The following is a 19,559-nucleotide window of genomic DNA, read 5'->3' as shown; positions in this document are numbered from 1 at the left end:
ATCATGTTTCTGTTGTTGTCAGTGAGACTGTGACTCATCAGCGTTTAGTACAAGAGCATCACTAACACACATAAACACAGTCTCGTCTCAGCTTCTTCTCTCACCAGTTACAGAGTACAGAGTTTCAATGTAATTTAAGATCATACATGATGGTAGACTCTGTGTGTGTGAGTGTGTGTATGTAAGTGTTCAGGTCAGTGTGTTACTGATATTTAGGGTTGGTCACCAGTAAAAGTGTTTCATCCAGCTCCTCCCTCCTCCATCTACACAATCACCACAGCTCCACACAACATCTTCATCTTCACCTCCATTGAAACCAACAGAAACCATTGCACAACAGAACAACCAGACACTGTGAGCAACAGTTACTGGACGAGAGTTTCTCTAACTCAGAGACAACAGCGCACAAATAAAACAGGTCATTACAGGTTATTACAGGTCATTAGAGGTCATTGCAGGACTTTAGTAACAGACTTTAAAAACTGTTACTCAGATATGAATCATCTCACATTATACATTTTATTCGTTATGATTTTCCATTCCTTTTGTTAAAGAAGCAGGTTGGTTGGTTCAGTACACAATAGCACACAACATACAGAACATGGAGAAGTCTGGTTAGACATCAAAGTGAAATTCTCCAAATCTGTCTCATTAGCTGGGTCACTGACAGACAAGTTATGTAACTAGCATGCTAATATTCAGTTATTTCATGTGGTTCATCTATAAAACATGTCTCCCTCTCAAAGCGTCTAAACAAATGTAAATTCCCAACAGGAATCTCCCTCCTCTGCTGTGACATTGACTTGTTTTCTGCTACTTGTCAAGCATTCTATATAAAATAGTATATATATATATATATTATATATATATATATATATATATATATATCGCGAAGTCGGCGTCGTGAGAGATTCCGCTAGCTCTTCTCTATTATACGGGCAAGGTTGGGTATTAGCCGTATATATGATATCAGATGATATTGTATAAAGACACGAATCGTGTACATATATATACACACACACACATAATCTCAGTGTGATGTGTGTTGGTGTGTGTGTCTTCTGATAAACGGGTATATTAGTTTGAGGTTCGTTGATATCAGCTTTATATATATATATGTATCACACACACACACACACACACTGAGATATTATGTGTGTGTGTGTTATATATATGTATATATATATATATATATATATTTATATATACACACAGTGTCTTATACATTTATATATATATATGTGTATAAGACACTGTATACAGAATATATATATCTGTCCTCTGCTCTCTGGGCAGGGCTGCATTCAGGACACACACACACACACACACACACACACACACACACACACACAGAGCGAACAGCAGAGCAGAGAGGCTGTGCTGGATACAGAACCAGGTGAAGTACAGATAATTGAAGGTTACTAGAGTAACTATCACAAACTTTACTGTAAGTGCAATAAAACATAAAAGACCAATAGTCCTGCACAATATGAGGAAAATCTGTTATGTACGATGACACCGTTCAATATTGCGATGATGATATGACTTGCGATAAACAAAAAAATATTGAAATGTGCATATACAGTTTTGCTGAGTGAAGCTGAATGAAGAACACAGACAAAGGTTACTATCAGTCATCTCCTCCGTCCTGCTCCCTCTCCTGCAGGTTACTCTGCTGAGGGGAGGGGGGGCTGCTGTCTCAGGCTGTCCATAGCCATGGTAGCCTGATCCAGGACAGTGTGCAGATGTTCCAGGTGCGCCTCCTAAGTGGGACTGTAAATGACAATGTCATCCAGATATGCTACATCAGAACCCATGCAGCAGAAATCACAAAGCACCTGATCCATAAGCTTCTGGAAGGTCGTTGGAGCACCGTGCAACCCAAATGGCAGGACTGTGAACTGGAAGGTGTCCTGAAGGCAGTCAGCTACCTGGACCACGCAGTGAGTGCAATCCTTAGGCAGATCAAACATGGTCAAGTATTTTGCTTTTCACAGTTGTTGAAGCAGGTCATCAATTCTCTGTGTTGAATAGGAATTGAACTGAGACATTGAATTCTGGTACCTGAAGTCAATGCAAAACCCTGTGCTTTCATCCTTCTTTGGCACCAGGACCACTGGGTTACACCACTCACTTCTTGAAGTCTTGATGATCCCCAGGGACAGCATCAGGTCAATCTCCTTTTTCAGTGACACCAGCAGACAATCAGGAATCCTGTAACTAAGTCGTCTCATAACAGCGCCTTCTTTAACAACACAAGTGTAATCTCACCTGAAGCTGTTTGTCTTCTGGGGGGTGGCTGAGGTCAAGGTCCACCATAGCACCATTTACTTCCTCTTCCTCTTTCAGGTTGCTGCACTCACTCCTTCAGGAGATTAATATGGAACAGTAGGACATTCTGTCCAGGGATGAAGGATCTCTGCTGGGCTGATTGATTGTATCAGGACTTCTGCTGTTGCTGGGCCACTGCCATGTGTGACTGGGCAAGCTCACTCATTTCCTCCAGCTGTTCCCTCATCAAGACAACATTCTAAATCAAACAAACTGTGTGATATTAAATGTTTAAGTGTGATTGACTGCAAATGAAAAGAACCTGTGTTGATAACAAGTTAATGGGGTGAATAAGGAGGATTGGAATAATGTTATCCTGTGTCACTGTGGCCATCACATTCTCCCATAGTGAAGAAGCCCATCACCCCTAAACGTTTGCATGCATCAGTGTGTGTGTTGGTTTTCTGAGTTCTTGGGTCAAGACAAGTTCAATGAAAATAAGTAGTATCTTAGAGACATAGACTTGGGTGATTTAGTACAAGGATTATTTTACTGAACCTGCACCTCTTCTCCCAAATTAGATGTTCTTTAGAGGATTCACTAGAGTATAATACAAACCAGCTGCTTCCCCTCCCTCAATGAGATCAAAGCTAAATCAAAGCTATATAGTAATTGTCCGTGTTTACTGTCAGGGCGTTCCTCTCAAATGTTAAGAACTATAATGTGAAAATCACATGGTAAAGATATTTCTGAACTTTACAGTTATTCAGAGTCAATGAGAACCCAAGCCTTCTTTCCTTTGTGATACCCTCCAGGTCAAAGGACAAAAGGCTGTATATCTCAGTTCTTGTAGGACTCTTGTGTGACAGGCATTTGACCCCTTTATGATTCAGCATTAAACTGAGAACTGTGGATAAGGCTGTCCAGAATGAAAACACATGGTTGGGTCAGAGACTGTCTTGGCCTCATTTTCCTGTGTTCTCCTCTGTTTTCCTTCCCTTGAAGGAACCTTGATTAGTTAACTAAGAAATGTGAGTTAGCATGGTTCGTCAGATAATGAGCGAAGCAGTAGCATGTTGTGAGTATTTGCAGCACATGTGTTGTCAAATTGATGACGATGTTTTCTGAATTTGCAGCGTGTTTGTGTATTTGCATGTGTTTTCTTAAGCTTCTTGAGCTCTCAGGGCCACCGTACCTAACACTCCCGCTGTCTTCCAGGCTTTGGTCATTGATGTACTCAGGGATTTCCTGAAACAGCTTTGTTTTTGCTTATTTGGATGATATTCTCTTTTTCTGTAAGAACATGACTAAACACATTTCTCATGTCCACCAGGCTGTTAGAGAACAAGTTGTTTGTAAAGGCAGAGAAGCGTGAATTCTATAGTCAGACTCTTGGGAGACATTATTGAGAGCGACAGGTGAAGACAGACAGAGAGGCCAAAACCCACCACACACAAGCAACTTCAGAGGTTTTTGGGCTTTGCTAATTTTTACAGTTGCTTTGTTAAGGACTACAGCAGAGGAGGCATCAGCTCTCACCAAATTAGCTTACACCTACATCCGCTTCACTTGGACAACTGAAGCTGATTTCACCTTTTCCTGTTTAAAGAGCCTCTTCACTTCAGCACTTCTCACTTTTTCATGAAAGTTGTCACCAACAGAGCCAAGTTAGAGTGTGTAAGGCTGAGAGCTTTTGTTAGTAAAGTTGGTGCTGGAAGAGAGGTGGCACTGGTAGCAGGAGACTGAGCAGTATTAAGTAGTGTGGACAGATCACAAGAACCTCACCTTCATCCAGTCAGCCAAATGGTTGAGCTCCTGCCATCTTTTTCAGTTGTCTCAATTCATCCTGGGTCCTGGAATATCAAGCCTGATGCTGTGTCTCAACAGTACAATGCAGGGGAGTCATCTGCCAGTCCTGACACCATTCTTCCCCTGTCCTGTGTAGTGGCGGCAGTGAAACAGGCGATCAAATGAATGGTGAGAGAGCTCCAGCAATCACAACCCAACCCAGATACTGGTCCAAGTGACGTCTTTTTGTGTCTGACTCCATTCACAGGTTTTGCAGTGGGCCCACACTTCCTGGTTTGATGGTCCTGGAGACAACTGCACCTTGAGTCCTCTCAAAGCCACGGGTGGACTACACCTGTAACTATGTCTCAACCTGCAGTCTGCGCCTAAAGCAGGTTACCACAAGGTAACACTGTCACCCTCATCACAGTTGACCATTTCTCTAAAGCAGTGCATTTTGATGTCCTTCTTGAGCTTCTTTCACCCTGATAATCTGCAGAAGTTGTCCATGTGTTCAGACTTCATTACTTGAGGTATTGTCTCAGACAGGAGTCTTCAGTTCATCATCATGTTTGAGAGTATTCTGTGAAGCCCTGGGAGCCTCCGTCAGTCTGTTTTCACCCTCAGTCAAGCAGCCAAACAGAGTGCTAACTGCTTTATTGAGTGTTACTGCACCCCTGGGTTACCTGCTGCCTCTGTTTACATGGCAAGCAGAAATTGCGGTGCACCTCCATCATTTATCTGGAAGGAAACCTGAGCTTCTCTTCTGAGAAGCGTGTTATTTACGTAAATAAGTAAATAAGCACATTGCTGATCCCCACCGGACCCCAGCTCCTACATATGAAGCAGGTCAGAGAATTTGGCTATCTTCTAAAAATATCTCAAGACAGACTCTAGAGAACTTTCACCCTAGTCATTCACCCATCTGCCTTTAGATGAAAGTTGGTCAAAACTATAAGGATTCATCCTGTATTCCATGTCTCCCAGTTGAAACCCATCTCGTCCAGAGAAGGTCAGTCCACAATCATGTCCCTGTCCACACACTCGTCAGAGAAGGAGGAAGCAGGAGCAGACTGGTTCTCTGGTTGTCTGAAGAGACATTCATCACTCTCAATCTAACTTACAGTCCTGTACTTCATGGGTCTGAGTGCTTCACACTGCAGAGACACATGTTTGTGAAGAGTGAGCCACAGACAGCAGAGCCAATTATCCAGATCACAGCTGAAAGCCCAGGTGAACAAGACATATTATAATATATAATTCATTACAATAATTGACTTGCTCCCGAGTCACAATGTAAGACAGCTTTGTGTTGTTGCATTTGCCTTTTGCCTTTTGACTGTGACAGTTGGTGGTTAAAACCAAACAGGAAGCAACTGTAGCTGTGTGGTAGACAGCTCCTAATTGTACCTGTGTTCATGACTTGACATATTGTTGCTGAGCTGCTGGAGAGCTGTTTGTTCTGAAACATTCTCACATACTCACAGCAGTTCGGCTTCTTCCTGGTTTTAACAGACGACGTCACGTCAGCCTGATCCTCACTTTTCTTCATTCGAAGATTTTACTGATCACTTTTAAACTACACCAAGCCAAACCCGAGCTACATACAGACAGTGTTGTGCCAGTTCACACTTAAAAAGAACTAGTTCAAAGTTCAGTTCATATATATGAAAATGAACTAGAGCAGCGGTCCCCAACCTTTTTTGCGCCATGGACCGGTTTAATGTCAGACAATATTTTCACGGGCCGGCCTTTAAGGTGTGGCAGATAAATACAACAAAATAAAATGATAAGACCAACACAAAAACTGTGGTATTTTGTACTTGTATGTAACTTTATTAGCAGCGTCCTCCTGACATGCGCCAACAACATAATAAGAGTAACATCCTCTCTGCCCCCTAACGCTCTCTGGTCGCTATGGTAACGCTTAAACATGCCTTCAAAATAAGATACACCACAAAACAAATATAAAGTACATGAAAAATACAACTCGCCATAAAGCTAAATCAATGAGAACCCTGAGCTTGTTTCTCTGCAGCGAGATGGTCCCATCCAGGGGTAATGGGAGACAATGACACCCGAAGTGTGTTGCTTATGTCCAGTCTACTCCGTAATTTTGTTTTGGTTGCTGTGACTGCAGAAAACCCTGCTTCACACAGATATGATGTCGGAAATGGCAAAAGGGTTTTCAGTGCTGTTGTGGCAATCTCAGGGTATTCTGCCATGACTTTTATCCAGAATACCGGCAGAGTTGATGTCTCGAACATACTTTTAAGGCTGCCGTCATTTGTGATCTCCAGCAGTTGATCTTCTTCTTGCACAGACATGCTGGATTCGCCTGGTTTATTGACAAATGGGTTGCAGATCCATTCCTTTTCAGTTCGTGGGTCTTTTGTGGTTGGGAAGTAGCGCTCAAACTCTTTTAAAAGCAAAGACAGGTGATCCTGCACCAGCTGGGAGAATGACTGCTCAGGCTGAGTCTCCTCCAAAACCCCCGCCAATGTTTGAAACATGTCAAATATGCCTCTGTTCACGCGTCGTCTCCACAAATCCAGTTTGGCTTTAAATGCAGCTACTTTATCGGCCAACTTGAAGACAGTCGTCATTTTCCCCTGAAGGGACAGATTGAGTTCATTGAGCAGGCTGAATACGTCGCACAAGTAAGCGAGTTTTGCGACCCACTCCTTGTCACTGAAATGTGCTGCCAGCGGTGACTTCTTTTCTGAGAGAAATCTCTGCAGAGGCTCTCGTAATTCAAACACTCTGGCCAGCGATCTCCCTCGGGATAACCATCTTATTTCTGTGTATAAGAGAAGGCGTCTGTGCTCCGCGTTCATCTCCTCACAAAGTTGCTCAAATAGGCGCGAGTTAAGGACATGTGCTTTGATGTGGTTAATAACTTTAACCACATCATTCAATACGCTGTTAAGTTCCGGTGGCATTTTTCGGCTTGCCAGCATTTCTCTGTGAATGACACAATGTGTAGATTCACATTCAGGTGCAACCTCCTTAATCCGAGCAGTTAAACCAGACAGCCGTCCGGTCATGGCAGCAGCTCCGTCTGTGCATATGCCGACACAAAAGGACCATTTCAGTTTTCTTGATACATAATCATCCAGCGACTTGAATAGTTCTGCGGCTGTGGTTTTGGTTGTCAACGATAGTGCACACAACATATCCTCATGCACATCCTCCTGATAAAGGTATCGCACATAAACAAGTAGTATTGCCTTGTTGTCCACATCTATAGACTCGTCAACCTGCAGTGCGTACCATGGTGATGTATTAATCCTGTCCAACAACTGTGTCTCAATGTCCTCTGCTATTTCCTGAATGCGCCGAGTGACGGTGCTAGCCGACAGAGGCACCTGTGCTTCTTTTTAACCGCAGCCTCTCCGAAAAGTTCACAGCAAATGTCTTTAGTCGTGGGAAGGATCAATTTTTCACCAATAGTGAATGGCTTTTTAGCCTTAGCAATATGGTTAGCCACCAAGTATGATGCTCTCAGTGCACTTGCATTTGTTGATGTTGAGGCCTTCAGTAATTGCTTCTGTCCTTCTTGTTCCTGCTTTTTTCTTTCAAAATACTCCAAATGCTTGTTTTTTAATGCAGGGTGCTTGGTCTCCAAGTGGCGAAGCAGTTTTGAAGGCTTCATTGCCTCATTGGAGAGCCGGTCGCCGCATATTATGCAGAGCGGGCTTGGTGCGTGGGAATCACCTGTCGCGATAAATCCATATTTTAAGTAGATCTCCTGGTACTGTCTGTTAAATACAGCTTTCTTTTTCTTAGTGGTCATAGGCTCTTCTTCTGTCTCCTCACTGGGCCTTTTCCCCTTTGCAAAGAAACTTTCCAAAGACGTCTGTTTTTTACTCATTTTGCTAGCTTGTGGGTTTAATATTAGCGTTAATGTATCACGTGACCGAGACAAGCATCTTGACATGTGTCAAGAGTGAGTCACGTGAGTAATAGACGGATGTAACGGAGAGAATTTGGTCATTTTTCAAAATAAAACATTGTTCAGACTTGGATAATAAATAAAACGGAAATAATGTAAGTTACTTATTCTTTCTGTGCGGCCCGGTACCAAACGACCCACGGACCGGTACCAGTCTGGTGCCCGGGGGTTGGGGACCGCTGAACTAGAGAACACGTTCATAGCTCATTTTTTAAAATTTTGAACTAAGTTCACAATTCCAAAAATGAACTGGTTCATGTTCATTTGTTCCATTTTAACAAGTAAAGGCCAATTTTCTTTTCCAATGGAACCTCCTTCTACCCATCCATCACCAGCCCCAAATCATTGCCACTCCCAAACTAAATGAATTACTGAACACCACTGAAGAATCACAGACATCAGTTACATTTAAAATCCGTATATAAATATAATTTGTCCGAGTCTTCACTTATTTGTTCATAAAACTGCTTCAAATGCTCAAACCAACTGGCTTCAGCAGTAGTAGATGCATCTGTACCGCCTGCACCGCTAACACCTGCCAAGCTGGGCCGTGTCTATGAAGATGTCATGCGGCGTGCCATAAAACTGTCATAAAATGTGAGTGGCGTTCACTCTGATTCGTTCAGTTCAGTGTTCACAAAAAATATGAACATATTCAATGAACGCCATTCATTGAATGCGTTCATGCACTGCATACAGAAATGTTAACTTCATATAATCCAGTTTGCAGCCTCAGATCCTCAAGTCAGGCCCTTCTGGTTGTTCCAAAGTCATGACTTAAATCTAAAGGTGACCATATCTTTGCCATCAGGACCCCTCAAGTTTGACAAAACTTGCCAGAGGAGATGAGGCAGAATCAGTGACTTCTTTAAATGACTTCTTTAAACCCATTTTTATAGACTTTCCTGTGATGTCATCTTTTTATGGTCCTGTAATTGTTTCTATTGAAGTGTATTGTACGTCTTCTCTTTTGAACTTTGAACTATCTGATTTCTATCCTGCTGTTGTTTGGCCTCACTTTTTCACCTTCTGTTATATTATTGTTGTTGACTTGTTGTCAAAACACTTTGTAAACTGTCTGTGGGTGAAAACTTCACACAGAACTCAGTTGTGAGTGAATCTCCAGTTTACAGCTAAAAATTCAGTCTACTTGTACGAATACTTTTGGTTGTGATTTCCCGCTTTGTGGGGGAGCCTCGTGCAATCAGACTCTATAACGTATCTCTATAATTCTATAATTCAACTAAACACTCTTGCACTCTCACCCTTGCACATTGGTCCATATCCAATATTATCCTCTTCTGATTGGCTCACTGACCTGTTGTTACTAGAGCTCCAGAGAGAAGCCTGAGGGAGGAGATATAAAACTACATTGAGATGGTTTTTGGTTCCTAAAACCACAAATATATCTTCTTATGGATCAAAACTTCCAACAAAACACAGGAGAAAAGGAAAATATTTAGCTTTAAGAAAAACTAAAAAAGAGGGAAAATGCCTTATTATACTGCATACTGATTAACCCCCTTAAAGTTAATTTAATTATGTGCCTGCCATGCAATAGCATTGAAGGCATACATTATTATTCTGCATACTTATTCGTTGGGGTGTGTCTTGCATGGAATGTTCAGAGCTAGAGTGGATGACATCATCCACTGGGAGAAGCTCTAGAACTCCTCTGAAAAAATTCTGTATAACTCATCCTCACTGCCACATATTTCAGTGTTCACATCGTGGCTTCCTCAGTAGTAGAAAAATTTGTTCTCTTTCATACAATGTGTCTACCTTAGCACAGAGAAGCCTTACAGAATTTGAACATGAGTGTCAAAGTGATGAGAGTACCCTCCACCTCTCCCATTGACTGCAAAACTAATTCAGGAGCTGATTTCCCCAGAAATGCAAAAACAACATTTTTTTGTAACTTGCTCCTGTTTCCACATTTTTGGCTCTAGAAACACCAAAGCAAAATATGCAGTGCATGAAGGTCTTCTACCAGTCATGGTCTGCTCATAGTTCTGAAAGGAGTTACCGTTTTTTCATACATAGCAGTCGTTTGAGAGGTTTGCTGAGCCAAAATCACACCCAGATCTGAGTCAGCTCTGTGTCTTCCAGCTAGACACAGGTGAACCAGCTCGTTAAGAGGCTCTTTGATCTCTGTGATGTTTACATACACATCCACACACACACACACCCACTGGGAGAAAGCTGTTAACAAGTTAGTGCTCATAGAGAGAGATTACAGTTCAGACTGGACAGTACAACAGTAAATACAGCAGCAGAGATATTGAATTTACTTTGAGCTTTGAGCTACAGGAGCTGTTCAACCATCATAGCAGCTCTCCCATAGACTGCAATACAAATTCAGAAGCTGATAGCAAACAGCAAGTCTCAGGTCTCAGCAGGTGCTACTAATGCAGTCTCTAGGCAGAAATGGACAAAGCTGATTCACCACCACCACCATCACCACCCCCACTCCCACCACCCCATTTTTATCACTGAGGGTAGGCTAAATAACAGACACACCACTGTATAATGTAATATACACTACATCCTCGTTTACGTGCTGACGTGCTGACGTGCTGACGTCAGTGTGGTGATCTCCAGTCAGTTTCTGTTGGTGGTAGAGTTTATGGCTGCTCTGTCTGAACACAGTTAATGTTGCTGTTTTTTTCATCACAGTGTCTAACTACCTGCTGTACATTTAAACTTACACTAGTTCTGCTCCAGCACCCAGAGCTCTCTGCTCCTTTTAGCAACTTTCACTAACTTAGCAGTTGTTTACATGTTGTTAAGATCTGCTAGTTACTTTAGCTTAGCAGTTAACACTAGCTAATCTCTCTCTCCCTCTCTCTCGCTTGCTCAGTGTGGTGTTGTTGTAACTTCAGTGTAGAGGATTGTGATATTTATTACATCTTCAGCGATGTCTGCTGTCTTTAGGCACAGCTCCACTCGCTAACCGGAGCCAACTGCGCACTCTAACTGCCATCTCTGAAAATTTTCCTCAAGAAAATCAGACAAGCTCTTTTAAATCCCACAAATTCCAACCTTTCTTTACAATTTTATAACAAAAATGTTGAGATTTTTTTTTGTCCTGTGTCACCCAGTTTCAGTTTCAGTCTTATTCTGATATCTTTTACAGTTTTTGAGTAAGTGATGGGAGTACCCTCCACACCCCGCCCCCCCACAAACACACACACACATACACATATACACAAAAACACACACACACACACACACAAAAAAACACAAAAACACCAACTCCACGATTAAGTAAGGAAGGAAATTATTGGTTCTGTTGTACAAAACCTTATGTAATTTATACTGCCAAACATAAGCACAGACACTCTCAAAATAAGAGTCTCAAAAAGGTAAGAGGTAAGGTAGGTAATAAAAGTTTGATCTTAGAAGCTATCATCTATATGGGGATATAGTGGTATAGCTTTATTGCAGATCATCTTCTGTTAGGACACGTACATGTGTGTATACATGTCTTGCTATGGTTGTAGGGACAAATTTGGGTTAGACTCCATCACTGTGAGGTTATTTTGATCAGTCTTGACAGCTTCAAAAGGCTTTTTGAGGGACAACTGCAGTGACTGGGGTCAGTGTCAGGATAAGTCTCTGCAACATGCATGAAACTGAAAGTAACCTCCTTTGTACAGATTGAAACGTGAGCAGTGAAGTACACACACCAAGCAGCAGGCACATTCAAAATTTCTCCAGGAATTTTCTAGTTTATATTATAGTTTATAAATGTTCACAAAGTGAACATTAGAACTTCATAATGGAGGATTTATTACAGTGTTAGACTGACAAAGTTGTTCTAATAAACTGACAACTATATATATAGGCTACTGTATTTAGGTATTAACCATTTGTATTAGTTTTGTAAAGTGTGCTACATGGAATCACTGTTAGGTGTGTTTAACATGCATAATGCCGTTTATTATTTGAAGATGTTTAATAAAGATTCAAATATATTTTCCACCATGTAAGTTCAGTCATTCAGCCTAACACACACTCTCTCCTCTAACTATTAGGTAATTCGAAACTCGACAAAACATTTCTCCTGCACAAGGATCGACAAAACATTTCTCCTGCACAAGGTTCATTAACTATTGAAATCTGTTGATAAGTGTAACGTTACAGCTTTGTTTTCTCCAGAAAAACCTCAGCTCCTCTGTTTACTCATGTGTTTACAAGCCAGTGTTGTCGGGTATGGTATAATCCAGCGGCCAATGCAGCATTTGGTGTTGAAGGTGAACAATCAGAGGAGCGGAGACTCCTCATCAGCCACTGTCGCCACCTCCAAAGTCTGAACTGTCAACTTGATGAGTGAGTGAGTGTCACACTCATGGATCTGTTCTGTGTGCTCGTTTCACATGCACAATTTTTATGTGCATGAGTTTAGAGGCTGATTAATGCACAGTTACAGATTGAAGAATCATCAGCTGTTTATTACTCGTGACTTTTCACATCACAGTCATGATTTAATGTAATTAACATTTAAAAACACTGGACTTCATCTGGTCTCAGACTCAGTGTTTAGGGACTCCCACTGTAAGTGGTGTTGAAATGTACTTGGCCTTGGTACAGCAGCGATCCACTCAGGTCTCTGGTGTTTCACGGAAAAAAAAACAGATATTGTTAACAACAGTTTCTCCTGAAATTTCTCCCACTCGGCCTCTTCCCATCTCTCTGAGGTGCAGCTCTCATTTTGTGTCGCAGCCTTTGTCTCTCCTCATCCATCTCCTGTTCCTCTCCTCACCTCCTCCCTCTTCTTCCTCCCCCTTCTCTGAATTGCTCTCCCTCTCCTCTCCAGGTTGCTCTCAGCCTCCTCCCATCTTCCTCCATCGTTACCATTTTATAGGCTTGTTAGTTCCACTTGAAATGCCAAACGACAAACAATCCAAACCCAGTGAGCTGCTACCTTGCTGCCCTCATAGAGCTGCAGAGTCTAAACAAACAGGATATGAGCCGAAACAGTGACACAGTCCGCCCCCGCCCGCCCACTATAAATCCCCATATAGGATTTAGACACTTAAACACACACAAGCTGCGAGACGACAAACACAAAGTCATTTTTTACCTTTGAATTCAGAGGCAGTGAACAGGGTTAGACCTGCTACTCTGACTGCGGTGTGTTCATGTCTGACACACCCTTCACTCCTCAAATAACTCTACTCCTATAGTTTTCATTTGTATTTATGAATATATTTTATTACTATGCTGTGAATCAGTGGAGTGTTTTACTGTTACATCACAGTCTAAATGTCCAGGAGTTCAATTCTGTACAATATACAGTGGTTTGGACCCTGTACACTCACTGAGCACTTTATTAGGAACACCTGTACACCTGCTTGTGCTGCTGTCACCTCAACAGAGCACAAGAGGTTCTGTGCTCTCAGAGGACTGCAGCTTCCTGGACGACTTTCCCCCAGCTAAGTCAGTCCTCCTGAGCTGTCTGAGACTCAGAGATGGTTCAGTTTCTGTCCACACTTTGCACTCATACAGAACAGTCAGCAATACGATGGCCTGACCTTCAGTAGACCACAAGTTTTCTTATCTTGGAAGTACTCAGTCTCATGCTGTGCACATAGATAACAACATGTACATCAGGATTACCAGGGCAGCCTCTGGATGTCTACGTGACTCAGTATGGGAAAAGGCATCAAGCAGGAGACAAAACTAAGTATGTCAAAACTATAGGTCGGTTGGTTGGTTGGTGGGTCGGTCGGTCGGTCAGTAGGCACGTAGATAATATAGGCAGGTAGGTAAGTAGGTAGTAGTGTTGCTTTCGTCAACGAAAATTATGACTAAATATCTTCGTCAACGAACCTTTATCATGTGACGAAAACAAGATGAGACGCAACGTAAATGCTGGTCACGTGACGATAACTATAATTAAATATATAATGCAATATTGTTGACGAATAAAAACGAGACTAAATGTGGTTTACAAAATAAAAACTCTGCTAAAATGTCTCTTCATTTTTGTTGACTAAAACGAGACGAGACGAAATGTTATAACGTCATTTCGACTCGTTTAGTTGAGTTATTATTATTTTGCAGTATTTCTGTTTCCTGTGTCTCACTTCATCAGGTCGCACTGCGCCGACGCATGCGACGTCACTTCCTCAATCCCCACTCGCGAGCGTGTGTGTAACAACCAGCTTTAAAATAACACATCCAGGAGGTTACAGTTTATATAGTTGCTGTTGAGACTGCTGGTTATTTGGTTCAGTAGTTGGCATAATTCAGTACTGTCTGTTTTCTGTCAATGAATTCCACTGTATGCAGTCAGTGCTTCCCATCCCATTATATCTCTCTAAGGTCCAAACCATTTGTAGTGTAATATCTTTTAATAGTTTTTTTTGATGCAAAATCTTTCTTCAGTTTACAAGCAATACAAGACAGACACAAACATGTTATTTGCACTTTTTATTATATTATTGAAGCTCGAGCATTGAAGCACCTTGTTTCTCTTTGTTAAACTTGAATGTATTCAATTTTTTTTTGCATTGTCATGTGATGCTATTTTATTTATTTATTTGATTTAAATTTATGTGTGTGTACTAACATGTTTGGTTGGTAAAATGAATATGTTGTAAATTCAAATCAGAGCGTCTTGTGTGTCTGGAATGGATGTGTTCTTGAGTCTATAAGGTAACAATAATATAATAATAAGATAACCTTGTTTGAACTGTGAAATGGGTTTGGCTAAAAGAAAATTTTGGTTTTGTCTATACTACTAGGTACTTATACTATACTGGGTTAAATAGAATTGCATTACTAGAAAGAGACTAAAATAAAATTTTCATTGACTAAAACTAGACTAAAATGTCATCAGTTTTCGTCGACTAAAACTAGACTAAAATAGTCATGGATGATTCTGACTAAAATAAGACTAAAATGCTCAGACTTTTAGTCGACTAAAACTTGACTAGATTAAAAAGAGTATGAACGTGACTAAAACTAATAAAAACTAAAATGACAGCTTGACACAAAGACTAGACTAAAACTAAAATTAAAACAGGCCGCCAAAAACAACACTAGTAGGTAGGTAGGTAGGTAGGTAAGACCAAAATCCTTTTTTATATTACAATACACTTAGAGAAATGAAGGTATTTTGATTTCATGTATTTGTCAGAGACACACTTACATATGTCAGCAGAGTATCATTGAATATCAATATTAAACCTTTGTTAAACATAATTCACAATGAATAAATTGACATTTGACAGAAGGTTGAAGTGTGTTAGCATCAGACTGTGAGATTAACATGATTCTCTTCTCTGCTGAGAAATAATTAAATTTCCTGAACTGTAATATAATTAACAATGTTTTAGTTTGTTTAATTGTGTTTAATGCTGCCATTAGGACATGTCATGTGAGTGTGTTCGTCTTTTGGGTGTATATTGTACATTTGTTTGATGGATAGGGATATTAAACAGTTCCCAGCAGGGCGTGGTATGAAGGTTTTACTCAATATCTAGAGAAACAAATAAAACCATCAGCACCCAGGTGACTGATCAAAACACGTGACATCCAGCTGCAGTCCTGAGTTCTCCTTTACCAAACATCTGCTGCTGCTGTTTAGTTGTTGGCTCTGGGTCATGGTGAGTGACTGTTCCATGCTGCTATCAGAGCCATCACCACCCTGTCTCTCAGGCTGTGTTTGTTTTCTGTTGTGGGCGGGGCGGGTGCAGCTTGAACAAACATGTCCCTCAGTCAGTGGCTGCAGAGCTAATATTGACCAGCACGCTTGGCGACATGTAGCAGGTCAAATTAAGCACAGTAGTGACGGTCACAGTGCAAAGACCTAATGACACACCTTATCACCTGGATGAATTAGCCTCCGTCTGTCAGACTGATCACAGGCAGAGGAAGAGAGACAGGATAAACAAACACACACTTCACACACTTCACTCACACACAGTTCAGTAGTGCAGGTTATGTGTTTGGATCTGGCCTGTGTTGTATTTTAAAGAAAACTCATTTCCCTCTTTAGGTGTTTATTTTCCACCTCATGCTCTGAGAAGGAGGAACAGGGACCAGTGTAAGTAAGTAAGTAAATTTTATTTATATATCACCTTTCACAGATAAAAATCACAAAGTGCTTATACATCATAGATCATACACAAGTTCAAGAAATATGAACAATATACAAGCAATAAAGTAAATAAGAGCAATAAAATAAATTAAAATATGACAATAAAAGCAATAAAATAAGTAAAGAGCTACACAGTAAAAGAGCAAGGTATTCAAATAGATTAACCAAAAGCTTGTCTGAATAAAAATGTTTTCAGCTGCTTGCTGAAGGCATGACAGGAGCCTATGGATCGCAGGGATATGGGGAGAGCATTCCATAATTTAGGAGCCACGGCTTGAAAAGCACGGTCGCCTCGGGTCCTATAGCTGGTTCGAGGAATGGCCAGTCATTTTTGCTCAGAACACCTGAGATTTGTTGTGTAAGGGAGGAGGAGTCAGCAATATATTGAGGTGTTTGACCATGCAATGCTCTAAAGGTTAGCACCAGTATTTTAAAATTGATACAGAATTTGATTAGGAGCCACTGGAGGGAGGATAAAACTGGTGTGATGTGTGTTCTCTTGTTATTTCTGGTTAAAAGCCAGGCAGACGATTCAAATAGGTTTGATTAAGACAGGTAAAAAGAGCATTGCAGTATAGTCTAAACGAGTAGAAATAAAAGCATGACTAATCATCTCCAACTTGGCCATGGCCACCACAGATCTTAGTTTTGCAATGTTCTGTAAGTGGAAGAAACATGAGCGTGTGAGATTGTTAATGTTATTATTGTGGCGAGGGTCTGGGTGGATGCTCACACTAACAGATGTAAAATATGGTTTAGAAATTTACACAGTGCACAACAACGCCACCCTGGGAATTTCACCCAGGGAATTTTGGTTCCAACTACTGGACACACAGGTTCGCTCTATTCAGTTAGCATAAGACGTGGTTCGTGGTATAAAAATATATATTTTATTACAATTGGTTAAAATAAATAACAATCAAAGTCATTCACACAAAAGAAGGGGACTAGTCAGGAGCAGAGGCTTACCGGGTGGACAGATATTAGTGAACGGGGAGTGGTTCACCCAAAATAAATATAAATAAATCACCCACGCACACACACGTTGAAGTAACCAACACCAGGGAGCACAACACATCAAAGGAGGGGACACCACCACCAGTCACCGACACCGCCGCCACCACCACCGGCCTCCAACAACTGAAACAAGAATAAAATATTAGGGGAGTTGCAACTCAAAACAAAAAGAAATAAACCAGTAATGGGCAAGTTAAACCTAGGAAACAAAGGTATAACCAACAAAAGAAAACCTAAATGCCCAAATGATAACTGCCCAATAGAAATCAAAGCAAAACAATTCAAAGAAAATACACAATTCCAAATATTGTTTAACACAAGAAAAACAAAGGAAATCTAATTAACTGATCAAAAGAAACCCAAAGAAATGAAACAAATTAATAACCTAAGTAATTAACCCAAATTCAACTTATACAACCCACACCTCACTCATACAATTAAATCGACTAAAAAAGGGAAATCCAGCTCAGTACAAGCAAGCCATGCAGAGGTACTGTGAGTAACCTGAAGGCTCCAGGTAGCCTGCGGCAAACAGTCTTATTTTGAAAAGCGACGGCTTTAAAAGGTCCGTCGAAAGCTGCACACCGCCGAAAACACCACCCAAGCAGCAAGTAAAACAACAGCAGCAAAGCAGGCAAGAACAGGAAGCAAGCTGGAAGTAGAGCCGAGACAAAGCAGCAGCCGTCCGATCTGTGGTTTCACCTAACCAGAATATATTATTAGCACTGTACAATTTAGACTGAAAATGATGCAGTTGCAACAGAGACAGGACATACCTTCAGCAGAAGTGGATGCGCGCACACACTCATACAGGAGGGAGGACGAGAGGGACAAATCCGGACATCAGCATTTCCTATGACCACACTAGCATTAGCTGTCGGCATACAAATACCATGATGCAGAGAGAGGACACTTACCACGCCAAACAGGAGCATGCAGGAGCGACAGAGCAGCACACACAGCGGGACGCACGCAGTGGTAAAGAGGGAGCCAGCCTTTTACCGGAAGCAATGTGGAAAGCGGAAGAGCAGGGGAGAAGGCCGTCTTAAATACGAGCCCCTGCTCACTGATAGGCTATCAGGCAATCAAGGTGCGTTCCAGGTATATTACCTGCAAAGCGTAGACTATGCTGCCACATTCTCAAGAGATAGGGATTGATCGAAAATGACACCTAAATTTCTAAGGTTGTGGTGAATTCAACCACTCAAGGACCCCATATCTTGTTGGATTTTTAATGCTACATTTTCCAGACCAATTATGAGAGCTTCTGTCTTATTACCATTTAGCTGAAGGCAGTTGTCAGTCATCTAGGTCTTTATGGCATCTGAACATTCATTTAAAATGGACAATTGGTTTCTCTCATCTGGATTAAATGAGCAGTACAGCTGGATATCATCGGCATAAAAGTGGCAGGAGATGCCACTGTAATGGCTAATGATCTGTCCAGGAGGCAGCAGGTATGGTAAAAACAGCATAGGACCCAGAACAGAGCCCTGTGGAACAGGGGTGCTGCATCTGACTTGTACTGGCCCACAGAGACAGAAAAACTCCTGTCAGCAAGATAGGACAAGAACCAGTCCAGGGCAGACTCAGAGATGCCCACCAGATAGTTTAACCTATTTAGTAAAATGCTATGGTTGACAGTATCAAAGGCACAGTTGAGGTCAAGTAAAACCACCAATGAGCATTTACCGTTGTCTGCAGCCATCATAATGTAGTTAGTAACTTTAAGAAGAGCCATTTCTATGGAGTGTATAAACCTGACTGAAAAGAGTCATACAGGCTGTGTGATCGCAAGACTGCTGTAAGCTGCTTGGCAATAAACTTTTCCAACAGTTTGGATACAAGAGGCACCTTGGATATAGACCTGTAATTCGTAGGGAGGGTGGGGTCAAGATTTGTTTTTGTCAGCAGGGGCTGAACTATAGCGTGCTTGAAACTGGCTTGGAACAGAACCAGTTGAGAGAGACATATTTACAATAGATAAAATAGTGGGGCCAATTGAATTAAAGACATTTCAAAACAGGGATGAGGGAAGAATGTCAAGGGGGCCAGATGAAGGTTTGGTTTGTGTAAAAATTCAGTTAAGTCCTTCAAGGAAACAGGAGAAAAGAAGGGGGGATATTTGCTCTGATAGCAGCAACTTTGTCCACAAAACACTTCAGGAAGTCTTTGCAATCAGAGTTGGAGAAAACCAGCAGTTGTGGAGCAGTGGGAGACACAATGGAATTTGTAGTGTTGAATAGAACTTTTGATTTCATTTTGTTTGCTGCAATTAGGTTTGCAAAGTTAGTAGTCCTAGCATCCCTCATCATTTAATTTAGATTTAGTAGAAGCTCTTTAAGATAAAGCTGGGTGGGTTCAAGTTTTGTGACTTTCCATAAACGCTCTGTCCTTCTACATTGACGCCTAAAACTA

The sequence above is a fragment of the Seriola dumerili genome, unplaced genomic scaffold, assembly GCF_002260705.1.
Source record: "Seriola dumerili isolate Sdu_G_001 unplaced genomic scaffold, Sdu_1.0 BDQW01000264.1, whole genome shotgun sequence".
Lineage (NCBI taxonomy): Eukaryota > Metazoa > Chordata > Actinopteri > Carangiformes > Carangidae > Seriola > Seriola dumerili.
The sequence above is the reverse complement of the archived record's forward strand: the minus strand, read 5'-3'. Positions refer to the sequence as shown.